This window comes from Terrapene carolina, unplaced genomic scaffold (genome assembly GCF_002925995.2).
Source record: "Terrapene carolina triunguis isolate 2854851 unplaced genomic scaffold, T_m_triunguis-2.0 Scaffold66, whole genome shotgun sequence".
In the NCBI taxonomy this organism is placed as follows: domain Eukaryota; kingdom Metazoa; phylum Chordata; order Testudines; family Emydidae; genus Terrapene; species Terrapene triunguis.
The window spans coordinates 57,378,205-57,391,492 of NW_020664417.1; positions in this window are offsets into that span (position 1 = coordinate 57,378,205).

The following is a 13,288-nucleotide window of genomic DNA, read 5'->3' on the forward strand; positions in this document are numbered from 1 at the left end:
AGAGGGACTACTCATGTGAAATGTGAGAACTGCATTTGACCTCTGAGTTCAATGATGAATCCTCCAAGACCAAAAAAAAAAAAAATCAGTGATTCTGGGGGGAAAATGTATTGATGGACACAGTTTAATGCAAACTTTATTTCGATATTTAGCTGATAGGATGTAGAAATTATCAGGAGAATTTGAAAGACTGCCACTGACGTTGTCAGACTTCTTTTACTGGGTGACCTTTTCAGAGCTCAGAGCTTCTCCTACCTGTTAGAATGAGGGTAAAAGTGATGCAGCATCTAAAGACATTTCCTAATCTACTATCATTTTATTATTGCTTAACAGTCCAGTTTCTGGGACATGTCCAAAAAAATTGAAATGAGCCAGTTCCAACTCCCAGTGCAGTTGTGATATTTTCACTGTGCATTGGGAATGTGGTGAGGGTGGTTTCAATAGCAGTAGATTAAAGGAAAATGAAGGGTACCGTGCTTACTATATCACTAAAGGCCCTATCCTATGAAGAGCTGAGCTCCACCAACTCCCATTTAAACAAACAGTGCTTAGGGAGCTCAGCACTTTGCAGGAGGAACCCTCTCTTGGCACATCCAGTTAGTTATTTCTATTTCATTTAGTTGTCAGTTGCCAGTCAGCTCCAGTGAATGAATTAGCAAAGGGAGAACATCCTGAATTGGCAGGGGATGGACAAGAAGTCTGTCATCTCTAATTTGTGTGAAACAATGTAATGGAGTATTAAAGCTATTGAATGTTAGGGCTGTTTGGCTTATAAATACACTTGCTTCTGTCTGTTAACCAACTTTTGTGTGTACCTCATTTGTTTCTGGTGAAAACATTTCAGGTTTTCATAGTACTGTGTGCAAACAGAAATGGGAATGCAGTGAACTATAACTTGGCATGCAATAAATGTGTTGATTTAGCCCTACATGTTTCCTTTCTAGTCTGCATGGAAACTCTCCCTAGATACCAAGACATCTAACTGAATTTAATGAAAAATTACAGGAAGCAGAGATTAGATGTGATCATCTTTCAAATACACATAGCTATCAAAGGGAGAGTGGCTTATGTGCTGAGGTATGCCATTGTCAGATTTGGAGGTTTGGAGTAGTGCACTCTGGCCCCAATTCAGCATAGCACTTAAGTGCATGCTTAAGTCCATCCCTGTTCAGAACAATACTTGGACTGGATTCAGGAAAGCACTTGCGCATATGCTTAAGTGATCTCATGAATAGAGATGTTTTCCTAAAATTAGGCCTTAAACATGTGTTTAAATCCCATTGATTTCAATAGGCAGTACTTAAATGACTGAGCCCTACCAACATGATCCAAAGCATATTTAAGTCAATGGGAGGTTTTCTCATGATTGCAAAGGGCTTTGGAGCAGCTGCCATATAAATGAAGAGGGATGGGACAATGGAAATAGAGACGACTGCATGAAACCTGTGCTTCATAGGCTTGAGAAATTTCTGAAATGTATCTTGTGAAAGACCTTAAGTGATACTTTTATAGTCAAATGATCATCTCTGTTGTGAGTTAATGCAGCTACATGTGTTATTTTGCAGCATGGTTTTGTGTATATGATTGTATTTCACTCATTACCCTCAGTGTTTGAATGTTTTATTTTATGTAGTGACAGGACCAAGCAAAAAAATATGAACTCTGATTACTGTGCTTCACACAATTTCTTTCAATATGCTTTATAGGCCTGGTCCCTTGTCTTATGACATGGAATGTTGCAACATTTTAAAGGAGAATTACTTCAGACAATGTTGTTTTGCCACTGTAATTACCTGTTGCTTACTTGTTATGTTAATGTATGGTTTGTTTTAAGATGATATTTGAAAGATGCTTTGTAATTTGGTCATAAAAATGTGAACCCTTAGCCTGTCTTTCGTATCAAAAGCTCACGGAAAAAGATTAGATTTATTTTTTAAATATTTGTATAAAACAAGATACTTTGTTGCAGTGTCCTTCACCATCACAATTCATATTTTCAGACTTACTGCAAATAAGCCTAATTTATATATTTTTAAAATCCTTATCAGTGTTTAAAGTTAAATTGCACACTGTTGTAATTCTTCTTTGCATAGTCATACTTTCAAAATGATCTTTTATCTGTTTTTATTGTATTCATCTAAAAATGCAGCTTCTAATGATTATGCATACAGCCAATGGAAAGCAAAATCATTGTCCATGAGCTAAATTAAACAAGTTACTAAAATACAAGCACAGAACTTGACAGAATTACTTTGCTTTCATTTCCATAGAAGCTTAAATCTCCAACACACCTTGATAAACATGGCAAAGAAGCAATTCACCGAGGTGTAGAAGTCCCAGACCAGCTGCTCTGCACAAGTAAAGCATCAACATGGCAGAGTGCATGCACTATAAGCTATGGAAGGTCTCTGTCCTGGCTTTGAATAAGGTTGAGATTTTCAAAAGCATCCAGTGTTGGACTAATTTTGTTCTTAGTGAGGTCAATGGGAGCTTTACCATTGACTTCAATGGGACAGAATTAGGTCACTTTTGAAAAACTTCACCCTAACATCCTGGCTACTGTATCTTCTTGGCTTCTTTTAGTTAGAGTATCTTTCATAGGTGCTCAGTGTGACACTGTTATTCTACCTGCAGCTTAATTGACTTTGTTTTTAATATAACAGCAGAAAAAAAATGGTAAGCAACCAGATTTAAAATAAGACATAATTAAGCACCACCTGGGTTTTTTTCTAGAGATTATTGACTGGCTGGAAGGAGCTAATGGCATTAACTCCATTGGTCATGAATTCCTGTGAAATATCCTGTTATAGGGATGTTATTGCTATTATGATATTAAAACAAGGTGGAAAATGTTTTTGTTTTATGGCTGATTAAGTTTCAATTGGTATTTACAGGGCCTTTCTTGAGAATTAATGCCCTCTACATTAAGCCAATAAGATTGCATGAATCACATTTCATTGTCTCATAAAAAATGTTCACTGTATCTACACAAAGAATTGGACTAAGTAAATAAATTGTTACATGTATTTTTGAAAATAGTGTATACTTTACCACACGGCAAATTGCCCATGCAATTTTCCAATGACTCACTAAAGAAAATCAGTTCACTGTGTAATAGAGTTACAGAGAGACTATTAGGTGTCAAATCAAAGCAAAAGTGTAGATAAAAATAAAATGGATAAATGGCTCTAGGCCTTGTTTTCACAGAGAGGTTTTATTAACAAAATTGATAGTAATTTGTTTAATAACAAAATCCAGGTGAACTGTGGTGGAAGTCTCATGGCATTTTTAAGGAAAACAGACTCCCTAAGTTTTTGGAGTGCCCACTGCAGAGAAGGATTAGGGTTCCATCTCCAAATGTCTGGTAATGCTGGATTGACAAAACTTGGACTATATGAGAGTGAGCCATGCTGACTCTCTGCAAAGCACTCCAGCTGTGAACCACTATATATAGAGAGAGAAGGTGGGGTATTAGCCAGCCTGCTAGCTGGCTAGATCTAATGGTATGCTGGTCAGTAGATGAAGGGGCATTGAGGAGAAGGGTTGCTCTCTATCGATTATCTAAAAGTAGCATCACTCCAGAACCCTCTGATCTCAGAGTTGTTTAGGTGGGCAACTAACATAGCATTTAGGAACCAAGTTCTTCTGTGGCCCTATAGGAGAGGCAGAAATTTCAATCTGCTGGCCAGGCAGATGGCTGGTGGGCATGGGAAAGTTTGCTATGTGATTAGGGGTACAGTTCCCACCAATCCATAGATCTATTCACTCTCTCCTCAAGAGGGAGAGGAGTCAGCTTGCAGTAGTAAGGTTTCCCTCTCATACAATCCCTGCAGCAGTTGCTCTCCCATTCACCCCTTAATTGGCTAGACTCTAATAGAAAACAAAACTCAGAGGTAATTGGGAGTGGAGATCATTGTATTGTGTTGTGATAGGGTGTCTACACTACAAGGGTAGTAAAAGGGTTAATGTGGGCTGGAGAGGCCAAGTTACCCACCTGTTTGAACCTGGAGGGTGGGCCAGGCCTAATTAAGGATGAAGCCCAGCTGGGGAGAGCTGGGTACTATAAAGAGAGGAAGCCTAGAGTAGATGAGGGAGCTGCTGAAGATGTGCCTGAGAGGCAGACCTCAGGTGGGACATTATCTCAAGAAGGATTGTGAGACCCTAAATGTGGGAGGGTGTCAGTGGTAAGTCTACTCTTTTTTTTTTTACATATGCTTCTTGGCTTCACAGACTGATCTTGGTCAGTGGGCTGGATTTTTGTTGACAGCCATGTATGGGGTCAAGGAAGAATGTTTTGTCTTGAGGCTGATTGGCTAGGGCTTGTGTGTGGTGGTTTGCTATTCTACAGCACATCTGGGAGGTGACTCTTAGATTCCTCCAGTTGTGAGGAGTCAGGATAGCACTGTTGGGTTGCAGAGTGAGTGCTTTCTGGATTATGGCTGGAAAAAAACTGTTGCAATGTTGACCAGTGGAAGTACTAGTCCCTTGTATGCTAAAATATACAACACTCACGTTTGTGGTTGGTTCAGGCATAGAAATGGTAGAATGAGTCTCTGTTCAGAAATACGATACTTTCTGCCGCCGCCACCACCACCACCCTTGCCTTGAGAAGACTGATTAGGGGATACTTGTTGTGAGACCAAACCTCCTGTAGACAGTAGGTCATGATCTCTTTGAACCTAAGAAGGTAAAGGCATGTTTTTCTGTCCATCACATGATGGCAACAGAGATATAGGGGCTGTCCTATTATGGCCCTGATCTTCAAAGTCAGGTATGTGCAGAAACTTGAACTGGCACTGTGAAAATGCAAACACCTGATCTGTGCTCACGTATTGGCATTCATGCACTTAAGTCTATCATAATTGTCTGCATATGTCTAATTTTGAAAATCCGGCTTTATTGCCTCACATTATTCTTGAAGTTTTTTTTGCAACAGTGCCCATTGTGTGCTAAGACCTTTTGTGCAAACATAAAGGTCTAGATTGGGATATTCTTATTCGTGTTGAATCCACAAATAGTCCCTTTAGTATCAACAAAACTATTCAGTGGGAGGAAGGGCATCAGAATCAGGCCCACTGGAAATCAGGATTCTTGCCCTGAAAAATTTATGGTGTTTACTGATCTTCCAGTTCTTGCGTCTTAATTTTTTCATAAGGCTGACCTTTGAATTCTTTGTTTTCCCTATCTCTGAAGTTGTGCTAATCAATTAAAGTTGATTTTAGACTTTATTTTAAAAAATAACCAAACAAAAGAAACCTCCGTAGCAGCCTAGCAATGACAATACTCAGTACTGTCATTATTTTATTTGGGGGTGGGAGACGCCAATCAGGAAATGTGACTGCAGTATGCTAGCATGTGCACACACGCATATGAGGTCCCTGCCCAGAGTTACAGTGTAAGTAGTAGTTCATTGGTGCCCTGGCTGCACTTTACTTTCATTTTCAAATTGACATGTCCTTTCTTTCATTCAGTTTCCTTTGTTTAAAAAAAAAAGTATTCCCTCCCCAAAGCATTGCACAGGCCTCCTTCCTGGTGCTTGCAAATTGGAATGGCTTCTCTTCTCTCCTCCCATGGGTTGGGGTCTTGGATTCTTTTTCAGTGCCTGTCTCTGCTCAAGGTAACTCCTTTCTGTGCCTGGGACACAGTGATATAAAATTATTCTACTTAACTGCCAGGGGGCAAATTTGTCACGTACACATGGGAGAAAGAAGAAGGACAAAATGCAGGGTCAGCTATAGGTAGTCAGGAAGTTCCTTCAAGAGGAAATGTAGCCAAACTCCAAACCTGGAGACAATGGACCTTTCTGTGCCTGCGTCCTGTAGATAGCTAACCGCTTAGTTTGCAAAATAAGCAAGGAGGAGGAGGCAAATAGATGAACAATAAGGGGTTATAAGAGGGGCAGATACATGTAGCTTGCTAATTATATATGGTAATGATGGCAAATTTTGGCCAATCATAGAGCGATAGATTATCATAAGCAACTGCATATAATGCTTTGGTGTAAGTGTTTTCTTTGTTCTTGCTGACTTATGAGCTCGAACCCAGTTGCAATTGAAATAAACGGATCGCCCCTCCCGCGGCTCCTTGCTTGATTAGCTGTGTCCGTCTCTCCTTATTCCTCAGCTGGAACGGACAGAAATTTCTATGACAACAGGGAGTGCTGTCCCTGGGGAAAATAACTAATACTGTGACTCTATTCATAAGGAATATAACCCAGTACATGAACAACACAATACATTAATACGAGCCCCAACCAATGAAACGCCACACTCAGAACAATATAACAGAGAACTGTACTGGGGGCTGAAAACAAAGGATCAGTACTAACTAAAACATCAACCATATAACACATTCCCCACCTCCCTACATTTGCAACTGTACACAGACCCCAGCTCCCTCCCTAGCATTGTTCCAGGTAGATGGGATGCTGAGGATAAATCCTGTGATGAGTGCTGCAGCACTGTGAACGTTGGCCAGTTTACACAAAAAGAAAGGGCTCCCCTTTGGTGTCTTCTGGCTCCCTGGTCTGGAGCCCTGTGGAGGTCTCAGCTGGACCAGGTTTATTCTCTACCTCTTTGCTTGCTGGTCTCAGTAGGGCTTGGTGCTCCCAGACAGCACGTCAAATTCCACAATAGTTAAAAGTCCCCCTTTATTTGGGAAGTGGGAATTAAGTAGACTGCCCAAGCTGAACTGTTCCTCTCCCAGCTCCAAACTCAAACATTCCCAAAGTGAAACTAAAACAACTCCCCCATTCCTTTTGTCTCTGTGGCAGCCTGCCCCCTCCCATGAGGAACTGAGCAGTCCTAGCCTGTCATTGGTTATATGTTTTTGTGGGAGTTTCTACTCTATTCTGTGCCCATCCCAGAGCCTAAGCAGGCTGAAAACTGCTATCCAGAGGTTCAGTTCAGTGTTACAGGAGCTAGCAAACTAAAGGGAGTCTCAGTAAATATTGATCAAGTCTGACTCAGGGTGTTGATTTAGGTTGGGTTTTGTGTGCCCCCATGTATCATGGTGGTACATATTGAACATTTATAGATGTATAGCTGGACATTACTGTCTATCAGATTTTCCCGTAGAACAATACATGGGTAGTTCTTGTGGAGCACTTAATATTGGAACAAATGACAATGTAACTTACTGCTAATTACAATAATTTACACAGTTATCTCTCTAACAATGCAGAGATATCTATTTACACCTGCTGAGGCTCTGGTCCTATGTACTGTATGTCTATACATAGACACACTTTTATTGTAAATGTAAACCTGTACTCATACCAAAATCCCTTCCAAGAGCCCTACTACTGCTTCAATTTTGCTGGTCTCCCTATGACTGTACTAATATGTACATTTCTGTTGGGCTGTTTGGTACAATTCCAACAGTAACTTTGGTGTTCATTCAGCCTCTATTATATTCAACTACACAAAGCTTCAGAGTATCCCAGCAAGCTTTTAATATGATTAGGCCCTGACTTGTTTGATCTCTCTTAAAAGATCATGGTCTCTCAGTGCCAAAACTAAAGCACTTGCAAGTATTAAATGGAATGTTATGTGATTCTCCATTTTGATAAAGTACCTTTGCCAAGTAAGTATCCTGTCCAAACTTCACTCTCTTTTAATACTTGACAACATTATTAAAGGTAGTGACTAAGCTATTAGAATTCAGAGTCAGTAAACAAAATAAAATCATGGTCAAACCAGGCCTATTTGAACCATAGTGACTAAAGGAAAATGAGAAATTGAGAGACATATTTTTCTTTAGGATGGATGGGAGAGTTTACAACTTTTACATATAGATCAATCTCTGAACTACCATTCTGATATGTTTTTGGGGCATATTTTCTTATGCTACTGTGCACTGGAATAACTTTTGGGAGGAAGATCTAGTCTACTTATGTGGCAGTTAAAATAAGAAGACTCCAGGAAACAATAAATTATGTTAATGCAACATGTAGGGCTGCACAGTAAAATATAGATAGGGCATAATGTCTTACAGTAGAGAGGGGGGGCATGGTTTGTGTGGGGGGGGGGGGGGTGAGAACATAGCATTTAATTTTCTTTTTATTATAAAAAGTGTAAAAGAAATTGCCTGGTTGAAGGCTAGCACTTCAATGGCTGCAGATAATCTTTGAAATTCAGATCTCAGTGAGGGGGTTTGGATATGACTGATGAATACCTACTCTTAGTGCAGCTGTTATGTGGATGAAGACATTCATCTTTTTGCAAGCTTGTGCTTCAAGAGCAGAAGTGCACACTGCTTTAAACAGGGATAGCTCTGTCCACAGTGGGGACAAGATTGAAGGTTAGGCCTAAATTTTCAAGCATGATTACGGATTTTATTTTTTTTAGCTGCCTATATTCTTTGGTGTCCAATCTAATACACCTTAAAGGGGCCTGGTTTTCAGAAGGTGGGGTGTTCAGCACTTGCTGAAAGCTAGGTCCTTTAAGCTTTCTCAAGTTGGACACCCAAAAATGGAGGCAAAATCATTGGTCAGGTCTGAAAAATGTAGTATTTTAAAATAAATGGAAAGACCAGATTACTTCAGATTACTTCAGAATACAGCAGAAGCTGCCAACAAAACTTAAAACCCCTGAAACCCTAGCTTTAAATTTTTTGTTGTTTTCATGCCTATCAGATTCTTTTGTGTGGGAAACGGGGCAGAGGAGGAAGGAGGGGTTTTGCTCTCTTACTGATGCAGTATCCCTCATGCAGATTGCTCCACCAATTACCTGAAAGCAGCAGGCTGCTGCTGCTTCTGTGTCTCCGGGAAAACAGCAGCCCCTAGACAGAGAACATGGTTTAGTATTGCATGGAGCAACATTAGCCTCTATTGGCATCTCAGCAGATGCCTACTAGGCGTGATCAGAGATTTTTCAATAAGATTTATTTTATTTTTTCCCTCCCCAAACTGAACCGACTCCAATCATGGGTGAGGATGAGAATGAGAGTTGGTGAGGATGAGGATTTTAGAAGTTTTTGCTGTAACATTGCTCAAAAAGTGTGTGGTTTTTATTTGAACAATGCAGAATTTTTTTTTTTAGTCAAATGGATGATGTATCTCAAAATGCTAAATCTCCTTCAAGCAGAGGCAAAGCCTAGAACACTAAAAATGTTTAGCTTAAAAATGAATGGTTCCAAAAGTTGTGAAAACTTAGAAAGGCCATCCTGCCAATATGACTCGTGCATTGGGCTTCAATGTGGGGGTGCTGATCTCATGCTTAGCCCTATTTCCCCTGGTTGGTAAAGGAAGTAATGTGGAGGCAGTACTTTCAATCCAGGTGGGTGGGAATACCTGATCTACTTCTCCAGCGGTCCTCTCGGACTGACTTGCAGGAATAATGTTAATTGACTCCAGGTGGAAATACAGCCCATCTTGATTAGAGAGAAGTGCCCTGCCACACAAGGCCCTGAGGGTAGAACATACCTGTGTTCTCCCCCCATGTTATTTAGTATCTGAGGACTCCCACCTCTACAGAAGCCTGTGCCAAGAGAGAGGCACAGCCCATGGGAATGGGAGGGGGTGGCAGCAAGTGTTGCTATAGGCCACTGCTGTACAGGATTCTGGGCTGCTCCGGGGACTTGTTCAGGCCCTGGCACAAATTATATTAACCTCCTGAGGGTTGCCTATGGGCTGTTTCACAATCCAGAGCATTCCCAAATCCCCTGTAGCATCCTGGGCTATAGCTCCCACTGGTATACGCCCTACTACACTAGGCTTGCAGGGAGCTAGAGTATGTAGAGGGGCTGATTTGGGGGACAGAATCTGTGTATTCCTTTTGTTTTACTTGAAGTATCTAGTAACACTAGGGCTCTGCTAGGGGTTGCCAATGTGATCTGTTAGATGTACATTTCAGTAAAAATTGTGCTGCTACCCAATACCACGTCCCTGAGAGCATAGTGTTGTTTAAATAGCCTTTTACTTCCCAAACTAGCTTCTACAGTTTGGTTCTTTTGAAGTAGTTGATGAATGGGGTAATTTAGACAAAATCTGTATGTACAGGCCTCAAAAGCAAATTCTGCCATCTATATATTTTTTTAGAATGAGTTTTCAGCAACAGGTGCCTGGTACAGATTTAAATACATTCAAATCCTTGGAGCAGCCCCAAAGAACAATGGGGTTGGCCCTGCTTTGAGCAGGGGGTTGGACTAGATGACTTCCTGAGGTCTCTTCCAACCCTAATCTTCTACGAGTCTATGTACAATATTCCTTTCTGCACACTCAGGGTGCTGAGACTTGAGCAGGAGAGAGCAGATCAAGATCATTCCCTGGACCAATATGCTCTGACTGAAGTTATTAAACATTAGTGCACTGGATGCAGTGTGCAGTAACACACAGGAACATCCAGTCCTTCCCATATAAGTCTAATTTAGACAAGCAATGCAGTTCAGATGCCTAGAGCATCATCTAAGTACAAGTGGAGGTGCAATCTCAGAACTGAATTGAGATTTTTCTTTTAATGTCGAGTCAGAATAGATTTTTTTTTTTAATTTACCGTTTTTAATCAAGTGTGTAGACTTAGAATTTATGCTAAATTCCTGAAGTGAAATATCTGGAGACAGACACCCTCTAGCCACACAGCAGGTACATCAGTCTCACAAGGTATTTCACACTACTCTGGCAATGTGTCTCAACCCTGACCTAGATGAACCATTGCTAGTTATGAGACAGTAGTTAAATGTACAGGTGCATTCAGTCCTTGGCTTCTCTGGAACTGCTAGCTGAGTTGCCATTTGCAATAGCTATTTTTGTGATCGCCTGTCCATTGGGAACTGGACAGCAACCATCAAACTCATTTCACACAGGCCAAAGAATAGCAGTCACATAGTAATGACTTTTAGTAACTACCAGCCTGAGCTAGATTTGAATTGGTAACTGAGAAATTACAGGCTCTATAGCCCATTACTTATCCCCTGAGCCATATAGTCCATGATTAACTGCAGCCCAGCTCTCTATCCTCTTCCCACTCATTCTCTCCTTCAAGCACCATAGCTATAAGCAAGGAGAGAAAGGAGAGTGTGAAGCAATCATCTACCTTTTTATTCACTCCAAATCTACCCCATCACAATCGCTTGTTCCCTTTTCCTTTAGCTGGAGAGAACTGTTAGAAGGGAAAAAAAACCTTTATTTGACAGCCTTTTAAATGGTAGTAAATATGGTAACTGTCTTAGGAAAAAGAGAGGAAGTTAGTTATGGGCTCAGGCTGCTGCTGCTTTTAAAATCTGATCCCATTTTTTAGAATACAAAACAAGACAAACTTTCACAAAAGAGAAGAGAACAGCAAATATAGAAAATGCATTTTCTATCTCTGATATTGACTCATGTTTCAACCTCACTACTGGAAAAACAAGGGCTAATAAGACCATGTGCCAAGTCCCTCTGATACCTGACAACCTTGTACCGCCATTGGGCTGTTTAGGACATTGCTTTTAGCTGGCTCTCTAGTCACAAGCTTACAGCAGTGTTGCAAAATATGCCGTCTTCTCCGACTAAGCCAGGCTTTTATAAAACAGAAGGCAAAAGAAGAGGGATAGGAAAGAGAAGAAACATGGTGTGGAAGGAGGACACCCCAAAAAGATGGGGGGGGAGGGAGACAAGTCTCATATCCTAGCGGTATTTGGGATTTAGTCAGAGCTGGTGGAGATGGCAGTGTCATCTGGGTCCCTCTCTCTAGCACAATCTGGTCAGGCCATCTTTCACACAATGGTGTAAAGGTGGGTCCAGGAGATGTGGAGGTGGCAGCCATGATGGTGAAGCTCACTCCTTTCTATTCTCCCATCTTCCAGTCAGCCAGCATTTTTTAAGGACCACAAAAGGAAGTGATGGGTGGACTAGCCCATCCCCTTGATTATTTTGTTCACCAATTAGGCCTAACTTCGGACACACCAAATTTGATTTCCCCGACTTCTTTTGTTTACCTGGCATGATCTTAACAGTCCTTGAGTTATATCAGTAGGCCTTCTTGTTTAGACTTACTTAGTCTTTGTCTCCATTTTGCACCTTTCCCCATCCACTTTTATTGTTCTCAATCTTTTCCTTTCTGAGCCCCCCCCTCCCCCATGCTATTAAAAACTCCATGGTCCACCTGTGCCACAATAACTGGTTTCCTACATATAAAAGCCAGGGCTGATGTTAGGCTGTAGTAAGCAGGGCAATTGCCTGGGCCGCCATACCACAGGGGCCCCCACAAAGCTACATACATATTCCTTTCTGCACACTCAGGGTGCTGAGACTTGAGCAGGAGAGAGCAGATCAAGATCATTCCCTGGACCAATATGCTCTGACTGAAGTTATTAAACATTAGTGGTGGGGGTCAGGGCCCTGGATTTCAGCCCAATGCGATGGGGCTTCAGCTTTCTGCCCTGGGCCCCAGGAAGTCTAACACCGGCTCTGCTTGGTGGCCCCCCAAAACCTGCTCGTTGCCCCCCAGGAGGCCCTGTACTGCTGATTGAGAGCCACTGTGCTAGGTTATTGCAACACTTTATAAAAGTTGATCCACTTTCCCACAGTTGAGCTTACAATTAGGGTAAACTTGTAAAACTTGTAGACCCAGTTATTACAACAATGCACCAAGCTAAAGAAGTTCTGTGAGGATACAATGTCCCAATTGCAGTCTAAATGACGTCAATGGCAAAAATCTAATTCAGTGATGTAGAGCTGGGCCCCAATTGACTAGCCTAGATTATTGAAAAAGTTTATGGGTCAGACACTATCAGTATAAACTCCATTGGAGCCAATGGAGATGCACTGATTTACAGCAGCAAATGATATGACCTATGGAACGAAAAGGAAATCATTCAGAGTCATAGACTAGAAACTTGATACAGTAGTCAGTAGTTTTTTTGCATTAAATTCCACTGCTGTTTTAGTATAGCTAAGAACTGACTTTTTGGCTTCAGTGAATGAGAAACACAGGCGCTGACTTTCCAATGTGCCAGGGGAGAGCTCGACACCTGGCTCTGCCCCAGGTCTCACCCCTCCTCCCCCAAGGCCCTGCCCCATTCAGCCCCCTTCCCTGATGGCACCCAGCCTTCCCACCCCCCTAGCGCCTCCTGCATGCAGCAAAACAGCTGATTGCAGCGGGCAGGAGGCATGGGGACAGAGGAGGAGGTGCTGATCGGCAGGGCCTGCTGGCAGCTGGGAGGCACTGGGGAGGAGGGGGAGGAGTTGATCGGTGGGGGAGGTGCTGGGTGGGAGCTGATAGGGGGACTGCTGGTGGGTGTTCAGCCCCCACCATTTTTTCCCATGGGAGCTGCAGCCCCCAAGCACCCACGGAGTCGGCGCCTATGA